Source organism: Myotis yumanensis, unplaced genomic scaffold, assembly GCF_028538775.1.
Source record: "Myotis yumanensis isolate MYYU_CA2020_CCGP unplaced genomic scaffold, mMyoYum1.0.hap1 SCAF_5, whole genome shotgun sequence".
In the NCBI taxonomy this organism is placed as follows: Eukaryota; Metazoa; Chordata; class Mammalia; order Chiroptera; family Vespertilionidae; genus Myotis; species Myotis yumanensis.
Window position 1 is genome coordinate 78008725 of NW_027223756.1, and position 14921 is coordinate 78023645.

The 14921-nt window shown below is 46.9% G+C and overlaps 1 pseudogene; it reads right to left on the reverse strand.

Annotated features, from left to right (window-relative positions):
* Positions 1–1390: 1390 nt before the first annotated feature.
* On the reverse strand, positions 1391–10031 carry LOC139011426 (high affinity cAMP-specific and IBMX-insensitive 3',5'-cyclic phosphodiesterase 8A pseudogene; annotated as a pseudogene).
* Between the last annotated feature and the right edge of the window lie 4890 nt (positions 10032–14921).

The window sequence follows — 14921 nt, forward strand, 5'->3', positions numbered from 1 at the left end:
AACAACCTGTTTTCTCCCCATGACCCATCCAAGACTCCAGAGCCACCTGCCACTGCCCATGTCCACTTCTAACCCCTGTGCTCTGCGTAGTCTCAACCCCAGTGGCCTGTGGGAAATGGAGATCTCAGAGTCTCCGCAGACACCCAGCAGCCTTTTAAGAAATTCTCCAGAGATACCTAGGGCTCGGCCTTATTGGAAGTTTGCAGGGCAGGTCAGTGGGGCAGAGACTCGGGGAAGAGGCTGCACAGGGAAAAATGGAAGCTCAGCTCTTCCCCTGGGTCCTGCGAGCACCGCCTCTGTGGGCCGAGCTTCAGAAGGGGCCGCCCGCTGTCTCCGGGAGGACCTCGGGGCCGCTCAGGGCAGACGGAGCCAGCACACGAGACCAGCAGGCTGAGGTGGGCTCGGGGCAGGACACGTTCGCTGTCCTCACTGAGTGACAGAGGGTCAAAGTGATGAGTGCATTTCTAGAAGAATCCTAAAGCTGCAGGGGTGGGGCTGGAAACATCAGCATCCCAGCCACACTGGGCCCCTGGCACTTCTTGCTCAGGTCGGCCTCCTGTGGTTCTGATGGAGAGATGGCTGCACTGTTGAGGTTCAGGAAGTGTCATGCCCGACTCCAGGAGGAGAGAGAAGTAAATGGTGTTGGCTCCTCCGGAGTAGGTAAGAGCTGTCGCATGGGTGTTGCAGAGGGCCTGGCTGTGTGTCAGGAGACATCGCCTTTGTCAGTGTCTGAGTTTGTCTGTCTGTGTCTGGGTGTGCCCGCATGTATGCCCCAGTGACAGTTTGTGTCACGTCACCCTGTGTGTGTGTGAGAGAGAGTTCAGGTGAGTGGATGCTCCCGGCAGGAGCATTTGTGATTGTGTGTTTTACTGCAGGGCTGTAGTATTTCCTCAGGGTGTTTCCTGAAACCCACATATACAGTAAGCCCACACAGCTTTACAACTGACTTGTATTTAACTTTTAAGATGTATTAGTTGATAGTTATTAGAATATTAAATTCTTTTTTTTTTTTTTACTTTTCTTGGGAAAGCAATGTAAGTTTAAAATGAAATAAGTACTTTGATATGTCATCATTTTTTATGGTACTACATTTATTGAAAGTGTGAAGATACAGAACCTTATAAATATCTAGAATTAAAAATTACCTATGAAAATAAAAACAGATTTGTTTTAAAAAGTCAATTTAGTAAATATTCTGGTTGCTATGTTTCTATGACAATATTTGGTATAAACACTACAAAATAAGGCAAACTTCTGGGAAAAGTCATTAATAAAATTTTATGAAAAAGTGTTCAGTCCCCATTTCTTTTAATTTGTGGAATCACTGGCAGAGTACATCAGGCGAGTAGAGCAGTGTCAGAGGTCCAGTTTCAGACAGAAGGAGCCTTCTCTACTTTGGTTCCAGAGGTGGTCGGACGCCCCTCAGCTTCACTTCGTCGAGTCCTTTCCAGTATTTAAAATTGTTGTCCAGCTCTAACCAGTTTGGCTCAGTGGGTAGAGCGTCGGCCTGCAGACTGAATGGTCCCAGGTTCGATTCCGGCCAAGGGCATGTACCTTGGCTGTGGGCACATCCCCAGGAGGGGGTGTGCAGGAGGCAGCTGATCAATGTTTCTCTCTCATCAATGTTTCTGACTCTCTGTTCCTCTCCCTTCCTCTCTGTAAAAAATCAATAAAATATATTTAAAAAAAAAAATTGTTGTCCAGATGCTGCAGTAACTCCTGTAGGTCTACAAAGTCGTCCCAAGCATTGTACATGTCTGTGACGAAGTAGTCGATGAAGGAGATCTGGGACTTGGGGATGCTGCAGGTGTTTCGGTCAAAAGCTGGCATCACCACAGGTAAGTCCAGCTTCTTTTCTTTGGTCTGAGAAAAATACTCCTCCGAGATGCGTGCAGCCCACTCGATGCACTGCTCCAAGGGCCGGCAGGGGTTGGACACGTCCGTGCACTTGAACATCATCCGCTTGATCATCATCCGCTTGATCAGAGTCCGGTTCTCTGGAGACCGGAGCATCGTGTCTACGTCACAAGGGCTTGGCTCACTCCCCTCGCTTTCCTCCAGCTCTGCCAAGGGCTTGACGACGCTGTTGACAAACTTATTGATGTGCTCGAAGTGCCTGGTCATCTCTGTGGCCAAGACCATGTCGATGATGGCCTGGCGCAGCATCCGGTAGTCATTCCTCTCCACGTTCTTGAAGATGTTGCTCCTGTCCTCCTTGGCGGTCAGCTGGAAGGCCAGGGCCGCGTGGTTGGCTCTGGCCGCGTTGCACAGGAAGAGGTTGGTCCTCCCCGGGTGGTCCAGGTCGTGGATGGCGGCTGCGATGAGGGCAGCGGCCTCATCCACTGAGCCTAATGCTTTGCTTGCTCCTCTCCTGGCAGAGGAAGTAGGCAGTGGCGTGCAGCACGTCGGCCGCGTGGGTGGAGTTGTGGTAGGGGTTGGAGGAGTGGTAGTTGGCTTCAATAGTCTGCAGCCACAGCTGCAGCGTCCTCTCCGAGCACTTCAAGAGTTCACAGACCCCAAAGCGAGCGAAGATTTTGAGACCAAGAAAAATCAAAGACCTTTTCTGAGTGGCAGTCTCCAGTTCAAAGACATTAAAGTCCCAGTTGTCTTCGTTTTCCATGGCCTCAGCTATCCGAGGTGGGGTATTGTGAAGGGACTCGGAGGTGAGTAAGCTGCCTGAAACTTGATGCAGGTTTTTTGCTGAGAGGGTAACTCATTCCCAGATAGTCTTCGAAAACCGTCAGACATCAGGCCCCCAGTGAGGTCCTTGGTGCGGGGATCCTCTTCCTTCCCCCCGAACTGTGGTGAATACAGCGCCGAGGTTCTCAGAATTTCCAGGACGCGGTCTAAGGCTTCCGACACAGGCATGGAACTGTTCTCCTGGGCAGCATTGATGATATTGATCACCTTGGTGATGGGCGCCTCGATGGTCATGGAGTGGATCCAGGCCATGGAGGGGTGTCGCCTCTGGCTGGCCACTTCGCTTGCTCTTGAGGCAACAGTCCTGACGTCCAGGGAGCTTTTCCTCTTGTCTTTATGTTTACCTGATTGATTATCTGTGGGAGTGTCAGAATGAACAGATTCCGTGATCCTCTCAGCCTGACACACCTTACTGTTGCCGTTGCTTACTCGGATAATGGACAGATAGTGTCTAATTTTTCCTCCCTGTCCAATGACAAGTATCTTCACATCTTGTGGTACATTATCTCCGTTTTTGGCGTGGTAAACGCCTTGCCACTCCTTGCCCGTCTTCATGCATGAATTTATAGTACTGAACAAGTCAGCCTTTTTCTCATTTAGAGGCATTTTTGCTAACTCCTTCCCTAATAATTCACCCGACTCAAAGCCCACTGTTGTTTCAAATGCTGGATTTACACACTGTATGTAGTCGTCCTCACTCGTGATTTTAATGGCGTCTTGGCTTTTCTCTGGTGCAGTGAATACTGAATCACAAGCCCTGAGTTTCAGCTGTGACCGCACCTCTCCCAACTCCAGCTGCAGCAGCTCCGCGTAACAGGCCAGGAGGCTGGGGTTCTCCACGTACCTCCTCCTCGGAAAGCCGGCACTAAGGAGGGACATCACAGACGCTTCTCCGTCCCGCCTGCGTCCTACACCAACAATAACTGTGTTTTCTGAAACGTTTGTTGCTCGAATAGACTTGCGCAGCGCCGGGGCGTCCAGCTGCTGGGGGTTTCTGTGGTCGATGATGATGATGTCGTGATTTGCAGCCAGGAAACAGGTCAGGACAGCCTGGACCTCCAGGGCCACCGTGCACTTAAACCCTGCTTTTTCACACGCCTTACGGAATCCTTTACACTGGCTATCGTCTTTGATAAATGCTAAAAGTACCTGGAGTTGATCTGCATGAAACCTCTTGGGGCCAAACTGCACGTGAGATGTTGGTCTCTTCGAGTTGCGAGGCTGGGGCAGGGGGCCGGTCCGCGGGGAGGGCGCCGCTGGTGGTGGCCAAGTCTTCGGGCTGCAGCGCTGCGGGGTCCTGCGCGTCCTCGGCCTCCCGGGCGCCCGGGTACACGGTCTGGGTCTCGGTAATGTGGATGCTCGGGCGCAGCCCATGCTGGCCGGGCGCCGCGGACACGCTGGCGGCGGCCGCTCTCCCATCAGCAAACGGTCAGCAAACGGTCAGCAAACGGTCAGCAAACGGCCTGCCCGGCGCCTCGCGGCCACCGCCAGCGCCGTGTCATCGCCGCGCGGGCGCGCGGGTCTCCTAGAATATTAAATTCTGATGAATTATTAAAAAGTAGAAAGTTTCTCCCTAGCCGATTTGGCTCAGTGGGTAGAGTGTCAGCCTGTGGATGGAAGGGTCCCGGGTTCGATTCCAGTCGAGGGCACTTGCCCAGGTTGCAGGCTTGATCCCCAGTAGGGGGCGTGCAGGAAGCAGCCGATCAGTGATTCTCATCATTGATGTTTCTGTGTCTCCCTCTCCCTTCCTCTCTGAAATCAATAAAAATCTCTTAAAAATTTTTTTTTTAAGTAGAAAGTTTCAGTTATTTATAGTGGGTTTCTGTGAATTCCAACATTTCACACAAGTGCTTGCTTTTACGGTAACAGAATGGCACATGCTTGGGACTTCGTTATCTATTGAATTTTTAAGTGTGCTGAGCCAGCTCTTTGTGAGAACAAACACCTTCCTTGTCTAGTAGCTTTGGGGAGATTTCTGTTACACAGAACTAAGTGCAGTTCTTTCATAGGAGTTTAATTAAAAAACAGTGTGTATTTTATTTTCAAAAAAATTTTTGGACCAATCTAGTTGGACTTCTCTAGTTTTTCTCACAATCTAAATTTCTTTCCAAATACTGCTCTTTTACTCTAGTTTTCTAACCAGCAGTGGTTCCACCAGATGAACTCCTGAATGGTAATTGTCATATGAAATATTTCCGATTGTGATCATTGTTAAAGGAAAAGAACAGATGACACCAACATGGCTCCCAAAGTGGATGTGATGTGATGTGGTAACACAGTGCCATCTCGTTGGTTTTTCTGTAAAACACCAAAGTGAAACTGCTGTGTGGCAAGAGTATGAACACAATTTACGTTTCAATTGGATTTATTCAATCTTCGTATCATTTCAGCACAGTTTTGTTCCCAAATATTTAAATTTACATCGTCTTGTTTGCATAAACTAAAGAAAGGCAAGCACCCACTAACCATTCCTGCATGAAGACTTTCTTGATCCTTTGTCAGTCTTATAAATTCTCTTCTTTCTCTGACCTACCAGAGCACTAGTGGAGCAGAAAGGAAGAGCAGAGAGCACAGAAAAGTTCTACTTAGTAAGAGGCATGTTTTGCCTGACATTAACTTGTCGATTGTGTAATTGTTAAATGTAATTGTGTAAACGACTATCAGTCCAATTTTGCTTCTTACATGCTGCAATAAACATTTCTGTTCATGCTCACAGTCTGGCCGTGGGCTTGGGTAGGTCACCCAAGTGACGGGTCTTCAAGTCCATTCTGGAGGCGGAACTGGCTCTGATCCAAGTGTGTCCATTCTGGGGCTGAAGCTTAATCCATCGCACCTTGGGGAAGGTTCCTCATGATGGGTCACTCAGGCACAGAGGGAAGCCAAATGCACAGACACATTTCAGGATTTTTCCTTATAACATTTGCTCACCTAGCACTGATTTAAGCAAGTCACATGGCTCAAAACGAAAGGGAGAAGAATTGGGATCTTGCTACCATGAGACATTGCTAGATTGTTTCCCGGGGGATTGAAAAATTTGAATCAATAATGCAATCCACAACATCATCTTTTAGGAAAGAACTTGCATTACACAGCATAATTACAGAGAATGTACTTTAAAGATCCACTCATAGGTACTTCTCCATTGTTTATTTTTAATATTTTATTTTTGAAAATTCATACTTTGTGTAAGTAGAGAGAATGGTTTCAGAAAATCTCATAATATCTATTACCAGCCTTCAACCATTTTCCATCAAGTGTCTTCCCTACAACACCCAGTTCCCTCGATAATTTTGAAACATTTTTAAGCATATAATTTTATCCTTGAATATTTGGAATATATCTGTTTGCTTAACATAACCATAACCAATGCTATTATCACACCTAACAATTATCCTGTAACATATTCAAATATATAGGCAGTGGCCCATTTCCCTAATGGACTACATACTAGTAATTTTAAAACCTTTGCTGTGAAGAGTGTTTGTTTGCATTGGCATCCAATATATCCATACATTTAAATTTATTCTCTCCTTTAGATCTCCTTAAAAAAAAGTTTCCTTTTTTTTTCTTTGTAATGTAATTGTGGAATATAATAAATCACATGGAAATTTTCATACGTTTTCTAACGGCATCTCCCTGCTATCATTTAACATTTTCTTCTGTTCCCTATATTTGCAGATAATTGTAAATTAGATCTAGAGGGGTGACCATATCCAGATCTGATATTTTGATGAGAATAATCCAAAGGCTGGTTGTACATTCCAGCAAGAGGCACAAAGAATCTGGAAGTGTTATATGCACGAGACAAAAACAGCCTCTGTATATTGGCCCTGTGTGGTTCATTCTTTACCACAGCGGTTCTCAACCTGTGGGTCGCGACCCCTTTGGGGGTCCAACGACCCTTTCACAGGGGTCACCTAAGACCATCGGAAAACACATATATAATTACATATTGTTTTGTGATTAATCACTATGCTTTCATTATGTTCAATTTGTAACAATGAAATTGGGGGTCACCACAACATGAGGAACTGTATTAAAGGGTCGCGGCATTAGGAAGGTTGAGAACCACTGCTTTACCACAAAGCATTGGTTCAAAAGCCCACTGGCGCTAAACTCAAAATTTCACACATCCAGTTGTTTTCAACACAGCCCAGATGAGCAGATTTTAGCCATTTGAAGCATGCTTGCTTTTCATACCCATAAAACTGTGCCCACCAGCTGCTGCCCTTTGCAGCTCTCTGACCCAAAGACTTCCCTCTGGGCTGCAGAGGGACATCACCTACAGCAAACATGTAGCCCCTCTCCGGTTCCCTTCTCCCCAGGGAGTTTCCTTTCAGCCCTCCCCTGTTGGGTAGCGTGGTCCCCTTGCCTTTGTCTCTGCACAGTCTCATGCTTTGGGGGACTTCCCCCATATGCCAACCTGTCAAAGTATTGCCTGAGAAGCTCAAGTGTGCTACTGCCTCCCGTGCTCATATCTTTTTCCTGGATCAGCCTGAAAGTCTCAAAAAGGAGGTGATTTACCCCAGCTGGTGTGACTCTGTGGTTGAGCTTCGACCTATGAACCAGGAGGTCACTGTTTGATTCCCAGTCCAGCAAATGCACTTGCCTGGGTTGTGGGCTCAATCCCCAGTGTGGGGCATGCAGGAGGCAGCTGATCAGTGATTCTCTCTCATCACTGATGTTTCTATCTCTCCCTTTCCCTTCCTTTCTGAAATCAATAAAAAAATACATTTTTAAAAGGAGGTGATTTATTCTTTTGTGATGTAAGCTGGCTTTGATGATCATTACCTGGAGCATTTATAACTTGTGAAGAGTTACATGGAAGAGAGGGCATGTATTTCCAGAATGTGGGGCAAATCACTGAACTAGGTGGCTTGATGCCTGAAATCAATGTGTCAGCAGGGCCACACTCCCTCTGGGACTCTAGGTGGAACCCTCTGTGCCACTTCCTAGCCTCTGGTGGGTGCCCTTGATTCTTGGCATTGCTTGGCTTGACTGGCATCACTCCAACCTCAGCCTCTGTCAGCACATGGCCTTCTCCTTATGTATCTGTCTTCACCTGAAATGATCGTCTCCTTATAAGGACCTAATTCCTGTTGGGTTAGGACCCACTTTAATGGCTTCATCTCACCTTGATTACATCTATTTCCAAAAAAGATCACATTTTTTTTATTGGAATGTGTTTCATTATTGTTTTGCCAAAGGTCTTTATGTATTCCTGACACAGTGTTTTAGCAGATATATGATTCGAGAATAGTTCCTTGGGTTCTGTGGCTTGTCTTTCTCATAGTCTTAAATGGTGTCTTTGGGAACGTAGTTTTTAATTTGGATGGAACCGTCTTAGAAAAAGTTATGGCAAATGTTTTATGCCTTCAGAATATAGAGGATTTTCTTATATAAGAAAAAAACAGTAACCTACCAAGGAAGAAATTGATAAATTTAACTCTTAAAACGAAGAGCAATATCCTGAAATGAAGAATAAAGGGACAACAGATAAACCACAGTCTGGGAGAAAATATTTACAGTTTCTACAATTGAAAAATATTCATATCCATGCCCCAGCCGGTTTGACTCAGTGGATAGAGCGTCGGCCTGCGGACTCAAGGGTCCCAGGTTCGATTCCGGTCAAGGGCATGTACCTTGGTTTCGGGCGCATCCCCAGTGGGGAGTGTGCAGGAGGCAGCTGATTGATGTTTCTCTCTCATTGATGTTTCTAGCTCTCTATATCTCTCTCCCTTCCTCTCTGTAAAAAAAAAAATCAATAAAATATATTTTTATTTTTTTATATATTTTATTGATTTTTTTTTTACAGAGAGGAAGGTGAGAGGGTGCAGCTGCCTCCTGCACACGCCCCCCCCCCCCCCACTGGGGATGTGCCCGCAACCAAGGTAAATGCTCTTGACCAGAATCGAACCCGGGACCCTTCAGTCCGCAGGCCGACGCTCTATCCACTGAGCCAAACCGGTTCGGGCAATAAAAAATTTTTTTTTTTTTAAAGAAAAATATTCATATCCAGACTATGTGGTATAAAGAAATGAGCCGAAATCGGTTTGGCTCAGTGGATAGAGCGTCGGCCTGCGGACTGAAGGGTCCCAGGTTCGATACCGGTCAAGGGCATGTACCTGAGTTGTGGGCACATCCCCAGTAGTGGGTGTGCAGGAGGCAGCTGATCGATGTTTCTCTCTCATCGATGTTTCTAACTCTCTATCTCTCTCCCTTCCTCTCTGTAAAAAATCAATAAAATATATTTAAAAAAAAAAAAAAAAAAAAAGAAATGAGACAAAAACCAATAAACATACAAATGAAATAAAAGGAGTGGTAAATATTTCATAGGGGACAAAATACATGTAAAAAGTGCTAAATAGCTTTGGTACTGAGTAAAAAGCATAATAAGGCAATTCACACATACTAAAAAAGGCAAAAATTAATAAGTTCAGCAATTCCAATGTCAATCATGTAGAATAAATAACTTATGCAGGAATGATGGGAAGATGAATTCACACACTCAATTGGCATTTCCTGTAAATTTGAAATTATCCATAGTCTAGAATCCCAGGTGATTCTAATGTGCAGCCAAGTTTGAGAAGTACTGGGTTAGCTGCTTTTAATCAATGCAATTAGATCACCATAAAAGGGGGTAAAGGAGCCCATAAAATTAAAACTGCCTCCCCCATCAAAAAATAATAAAATAAAGGAAAACACACTCCTGCAACTAACCCTAACAACTACCTTCATTCACAGTGCTGTTTACTTAAACCATGATGCGGGGGAAAGAATAAAAGCATAGAGGGGCCAGGCTTTTAAATGCTTGGCAACAATCCAGATGATACTGCTAGCCTCTGCTCACGCGTTGCAACAGTGAATCAGGACAAGGCATAGATTTGCTAATGCGCACCTATTTATTTATTTTTAGTTGAGTTTATTGGGGTGACATTGGTTAATAAAATTACGGAGGTGCTAATGTGCCTTTAGTCACCAAAGGACTGAAGATGTGTGGGCTTTTATTCTGTAATGTCTCTAAGACGGTGTCCGTTAAATGCAAACAAAAAAGGAGAAGTGTTGCAGACCTGATGCTCAGATCGATTTAAATAGTGTTCCTGGCATAGAGCCTCCGCCATGTCTATGGCTTGGGCTTTGGTGGTCTTCCGCTGCTCAGCTGTTTCATCTGCTAGCAACGCTGGTGCAATGGATCGTCTGTGTTGGGAGCACAGAGCCTGGGTCGATGGCAGAACTGTGCGCCTCTGCAGTGCTGGGGACCACTTACCTTTCAGAATGTCTAAACACATTCTTCCCAACTTGTCTGCATCAGGATGGCAAGTTTTGGTCATGAGGCGTACTTTAGGGGCTGCCTTTGTGTATTCTTCTGGAAGGAGTAGTTCAAGTATAAAAGTCCCTCCCTCAAAGGGGGAGTCCTGGGGGCCAGCATGACCACATGAAAAGAACAGGTATTGCTCTCCTCAGTTTCTGCTTTAATCCTGGGAACCGGTGTTACCAGTGAACCCTGGGTTTCCTTGACAATCCTACGGGGCAGCCCTGTCATCTTGTCACATCCTAAATTCGGCCTCTGGTTTAGTCTCGGCTAGAGGGTATCTTCCTTAAAAAAAAAAAAAGAAATGTATTTTTTTTCAATATATTTTATTGATTTTTTACAGAGAGGAAGGGAGAGAGATAGATAGTTAGAAACATCGATGGGAGAGAAACATCGATCAGCTGCCTCCTGCACATCTCCCACTGGGGATGTGCCCGCAACCAAGGTACATGCCCTTGACCGGAATCGAACCTGGGACCTTTCAGTCCGCAGGCCGACGCTCTATCCACTGAGCCAAACCGGTTTTGGCAAAAAAAAAAAAAAAAAAAAAATGTATTTTTTAAAAATTGATTTCAGAGAGGAAGGGAGAGAGAGAGATATAAACATCAATGATGAGAGAGAATCATTGATCGAATGCCTCCTGCATGCCCCGCACTGGGGATGGAGCCTGCAACCCGGGCATGTGCCCTGCCTGGGAATCAAACCGTGACTTCCTGGTTCATAGGTCCACGCTCCATCACCGAGCCACGCCGGCGGGCAAGGGTATTTTGTAAGCGAGTAGGACATGTTCCAGGTGTTTTGGCCCAATTTAATCAGTGTATTAAAAGTTTCCAGGTACAACCGTAATAAGTGTTGAGTGCTTTTTCTTAAATCAGTGAAAATAGGAATACAACTACCTATTATACAGTATCACAAAATTCTCTAGGCAAACTGAAAATCGGGTCTCAAAGACATTTCCGTGCAGTGTAGTGCGCACACCTGCGAAGTCTAACGCCTCACACCTGTGGCTCTAGAGACTCAGTTCTGCACAGAGGCTGGGGCTCTGGGCCTCGTCCAAGGGGGAAAGAAACGGGAGCCCAGGGTTTCCCGACCCGAACCCAACCTAGAGTGGGAGGGGCACGGCCTCGGGTTCAAAGGTCCTGAGTCAAAGCCAAGCGGGACTTGGCTTCCTCGCTGGGTCTGTTGGGTGTCTTTGTTCTTGGTGTCGGGCAGAGCCACAGCGACCCCACCCCAGGCCATCCCTGACCCCAGAGTGAGCAGTCGTGCTGTCCTGCCCCGGGTCCGGACCAGGGACACCACGCGGGGAAACTGAGTCCGTACTTCCCGTTATAGATGGAGGACAACAGCCAGCGGACCGTTTCAGCTCAGAACCTGGTGCAGGGCGGTGGGAGTCAGGCAGGGAGGCGCTGAGGCAAAAAGCCCGCCTTCCCGCCCGGCTGCGGACCTGCTGCCCCGCCCGGCACTCCAGCGCCGGGTCGGTGACGCCGTCCAATGGGAGGCCAGGGGCCGGGGCGGGGCGGGGGGGGGGGGGGGCGGTAACGTGGCGGGGGCGGGTCGGAGGCTTGTGTATGTGGAAACAAGGTATCACCGTCCAATCAGCGTTCCCGAAAAATAATAGTGGTCCAATCAGCGTTCCCGAAAAATAATAGTGGTCCAATCAGCGTTCCCGAGAGGAGGAGGACCTGGACCACCGTCCATTCAGGGTGAATCTCCTGGACAACCGTCCAATCCTGGCTTTTGTGGTGCAGATGCTGCGTTCCGTCCGGGACTCCGAGCGAACCCTCAGGGTAAGTTCATGGGGCCGGGGTCGGGGGTCGGGGGTCGGGGGTGGGGGAGGTGTATTCGAATCGTCCCGAACCCGTGGGAGGGGTGCGGGGAGGCGAACGGGGCGGCCCGAGTCCTCGGCGGGGTAGGGGGTGGAGGGAGGGGGAGATGAGTGGGCGTTGCAGGATAGCCCCCCCCCCCCCCCCCCGCCCCGTTCCAGGTGAGGTTAAGGAGACTATTTCAAAGCCGGTTGCATTAGGGACAATGCTTGGATCTCAGAGCGGCGTCCTCGTCTCAAATCAGACAGGAAGCACAGTGTGAAGAACTGGGCATGACAGTGGAAGAAGGGTGGACAGGACTTGGGTGAGACAGGACCCGGCCTCCCTGCGGTCAGCGCATTCTCAGCTCAGGTCGGCTGGGCCTTGTTCAGATGCGGGCAATGGAGTCGAGGGCAATGTCTGGACCTGTGGGGAAGCAGGAGCCTGGAAAAAGTTTGGGTATGCAATTGTGATCACTTGGTGAAGCATGTAAAAAAAAGAAAAATCCGAACTTCCTAAGGAGAGACTTTACAAAGAGTTATTACAAGGAAGTGGGGAAAAGGGACTGTGCACCCGGCAAGAACGCTCTGACCGTATGATATGCAAGTGTCTCAAGAGTTGGGCCAAATAGTTTTTCTTTTTTGTTGAGAGCAGAGTGAACAAATGCATGAAGAACCAGGTGTAGTTGGGATGGCAGGTTCCTGAGACCAGCCTGTCCCCAGGAGGGCTGTTGTGTAGTGGCTTAGGCTGAGGACAGGCCAACTGCAAGGGTCTGGGGGTGGGAGAGAAGCTAAATCAAAGTCTGGCCAACAGGCGTTTGCTCTGCTTGGTCAGTGGAGATGAGCAATTCAGCTCATCAACAATGAAGCACGGAAGGGGATTTGAGGCGTCTGCATCCAGCCTTGCCCTGGATAAAAAGGCGAAGGGGGTTCTTGCATCATGCCCTTTTCCAGAACAAATGGATGGGGGTGGGTGGGTGGGTAGTGCCTCCTCACACCTTCCATGGGTGTTACCAGAAGCACAGGTCTCAGGGAGGATTCAGCTGTCACCTGACGCGTGTGAGCAGCCTGTGTCCAACTCAGCACTGTTTTCCCTTATTCAAGCCTCAGGTTTCAGCAGATGTAGAATAACTGAATTTTTTTTCCTGTTTCTTTTCCTTAGTAAGGGTAGTGAGGGTCTCAGGTCTTTTGTTGTTATGGGGCTGAACCAAACACATCTCTGGGGGAAACTGTCTCAGTACAGAAAATGTCCTCTCTTCCAGCATAATTTTGGGGCAAATCCACAGAATCCCACATCTTCGTGAGAGGTGGGTGGAGATAAGGATTAAAATGTTCATAAAAGTGGTAGTGATTCTTCCATGCAGTTTGTGACACCCTGTGATCCTGCCCCACTTGCTGCTAGTAGCCACCTTTAGTTCCTATGCGTTCATTTCTTTCATGTGGTTTCCACCACTTAAATTGCCTAACTTAATTTTTGTCCATTTAATGTGTGTCCCAGGATCTCTTTGTGGTGACATATGAGTTTTACTGATCAACATGGAGGCAGGTCATGTCGTTTCTTCTTTTGTGAAATAATTTTAAGTCATTTGGTCTTCTTTTATTGATTTCTGTGTTTATTGATTTCGGATGTTTTCTTAGATACCCTGGGCAGGAACCCTGTTTCATTTGCAGATACCTTACACATTTTCTCTTTTCACTTTCTTTATTCCGTGCTGGTGAATAGAGGCTTCATGTGAATAGAAATTGCCGGGGTTTTTGTTCCAGCATTAAGAAGGGTTCAGGAAATCTGGAGAAGGGGCTGTGCGTAGATTAAATAGGAGTCCAGAGACGAGGCATAATTTTGAAAGGCATTTGGGGGTCAGAGGAGCCTAGTTTAAAGGAAACTAAGATCTCCTCATCTCAGGACCCCATGCTTTTTATTAACACAAATTGTCCTGAGGCGAGGTGGAGATATACACTTCAAAGGGTCAGGGTTTCGTATACAGAGTCCATTGTTAGATTGGGGAGAATTAGCCTATGGCTGTTCAGGTGTTTGGCCAGTAGGAGGCAATAACATGTAGATTAAGATGCCCTGAGCTGTCTGGCAGCAAACAATCAATTTAAAGTATCCTATACTGGTTTGGGGAAATGCCATCAGCCATTCCCAGATTCAGCCCTGCTGTCATGCTGGAATTGGCTTCCGGCAAGAAATGAATTTTTCCATCTCTTCTGTTGTAGCTTGCCTCCCCCCCCCCCCCCCACACACCGCCCCCCTTATATTAGAAAACTCTCTGTACTGGGAATTCATAGAACACTTGACTCTAACTTGTTCTGAAAGTGTTCTATTTAAATTTGCATCAAGTTGGTTATGTTACATCAAGTCGATAAAAGGACCTTCATTGCCTCCTTTGGATAGCCATTTCTCATCCACTGTGTGTTAAAATGTCCGTCACTCCCACCCTGGGGCTATGCCAGCTCTGGCAGAGATTCATGCCCCACAAATAGTCCAGTGTCAGTGACCTCCATGGGTCCCTCCTTTGGCTGCACTGTGCTGGCCCAGTTACCGTGGTGACTTAAATGGCTTCATGTGTTTCTGGGAAAGTGCTTCCACCTTGTTCTGTAGAAATGTAGCTCTTTAGACATTTGCATTTTGTCATTTTAGTTTTAAGAAGATTTTCATAAATTAAAAAACAAATGAAAAACTCCCACCAGGTTTTAGATTTAATGGAAGTTTATTAAAACTCTGCATCAGTTTGGGAGAGTTGCTATCGTGGTGGCTTTGAGTTTCCATTCAGGGAACATGCACAGTCTTTTCTATGTCTTTATGCTTTGATGTCATTGACTCTGTTTTACAATTTCTCATTATGATCACTTTATATCCTTCAGTAGACATTGTACTGGAAAAGCCTACAGTTGTCCTCCTGTCTTTCTCCTTTACTTTCACACCGAACACTTCACTTCTGACATATTTAGCCACCAGATAAAGGAGCATTTCCACTTAAGAAGCATTTCTGTGACACCAGCCGGATGTCCTGAAGTCTCAGTTCTGACACTCTCTGTCTACCTGGAGATAAGATCAGATCCCAGAGGCTAAGAGCTCAAGACCCACGAAACTGCCCTTAGTGCAGA